The sequence below is a fragment of the Convolutriloba macropyga genome, unplaced genomic scaffold, assembly GCF_964194025.1.
Source record: "Convolutriloba macropyga unplaced genomic scaffold, txConMacr16.3 SCAFFOLD_5499, whole genome shotgun sequence".
In the NCBI taxonomy this organism is placed as follows: Eukaryota; Metazoa; Xenacoelomorpha; order Acoela; family Convolutidae; genus Convolutriloba; species Convolutriloba macropyga.
The window spans coordinates 1,148-2,500 of NW_027453455.1; the positions used below are offsets into that span (position 1 = coordinate 1,148).

The 1,353-nt window shown below is 43.2% G+C and overlaps 1 non-coding gene across 1 annotated transcript in view; it reads left to right on the top strand.

The window, feature by feature from the left end:
• The first annotated feature begins 317 nt into the window (after positions 1-317).
• Positions 318-1,353, top strand: part of LOC142358297 (large subunit ribosomal RNA) — a 3,522-nt gene continuing 2,486 nt past the window's right edge. Inside the window, exon 1 of the ribosomal RNA XR_012761796.1 lies at positions 318-1,353. This exon is cut by the window's right edge and continues 2,486 nt beyond it. This is a non-coding gene — a ribosomal RNA (large subunit ribosomal RNA).

Sequence of the window (1,353 nt, forward strand, 5' to 3'; positions counted from 1 at the left end):
TGAACGTTTGTAACGAAGTTTCGTTAATTTTCAGCCTAGTACTGAGCAAGAACGAGTAGCCTCATCTCCAATCCCACGCAAAATGTAGTGAAATATGTGAGTGAACCTTATTCACGGTGAGGGTTTCCCGAGGTCTGTATTGCAGCGAGTATTATGTTGCTTCTAGTAAGCGAAAGCTGAAACAACAACATTTGAAAGTTGGAATTAATGACTGAATGGAAACTTCGACCTGTGTTTGATAGTAGTAGCGAACAAAACTGCTGAATCGGTTTCTGTCTCATATTGGTCAGTGAACCAATTAAGAGACAATCAACTACATAACCTGAATTGGGCGAGAGAACCCCCTTAACTTAAGCATATCAGTAAGGGGAGGAAAAGAAATCAACTGAGAATCCCTTAGTAATGGCGAATGAACAGGGAAAAGCTCATCGGGAAGAGAAATGGCAACATTTCTCGGTGTCCGGTATGGTTTGATGCTAGACTGGTGAATTTGTCCTGATGTCTACTGGAAAGTAGCATCAAAGAAGGTGAAAATCCTGTAAAGGTCATTTTCGATACCAGTCATAATGGCTCATTCCTATGAGTAGAGTTGTTTGAAAGTGCAACTCGAAGCTGGAGATATGTCTCTCCAAAAGCTAATTATAAAGCGAGACCGATAGTAAACAAGTACCGTGAGGGAAAGTTGAAAAGCACTCTGAAGAGAGAGTGAAAAGTACGTGAAACTGTTGAAGGGGAACTGGAGTGAGCGTTACCATACTCAATGCCTTGATATTATATTCTCGGCTACCGAGTAGTGTAGTTGTCGTCTTTTGGCAAATCTTGTTAATGAATCGAGCAGAAGTTTTCCTCGGAATTCTTCTTGTTGATTCTAAACAAAATGAGATAAATTGATCTTGATTGCCTGTCTGACCTCAACTTCCTATTCAATGCTCTCTACAGCCCGTCTTGAAACACGGACCAAGGAGTGTGAGTTGCTTGCAAGTGTTGTCGCTCATTGAAAGCGCACACGCGAAATGAAAGTGAACAGTGTAATTTTTATGAATTGCACTACTTTGTGTGGTGAGGGCGCCGATTCGGTGTCCCGCAACCACGGACGGTTTTGCTCTTATTGCATGACTGATCCAGAGCAAGTAGCACACGACCCGAAAGATGGTGATCTATGCTTGGGCAGGGCGAAGCCACGGGAAACCATGGTGGAAGCCCGAAGCGGTTCTGACGTGCAAATCGATCGTCTGACCTGAGCATAGGGGCGAAAGACTAATCGAACCATCTAGTAGCTGGTTTCCTCCGAAGTTTCCCTCAGGATAGCAAAAGCTTGAGCAAGATTGAAAAATCTTCGCAAAGCAATTTCAT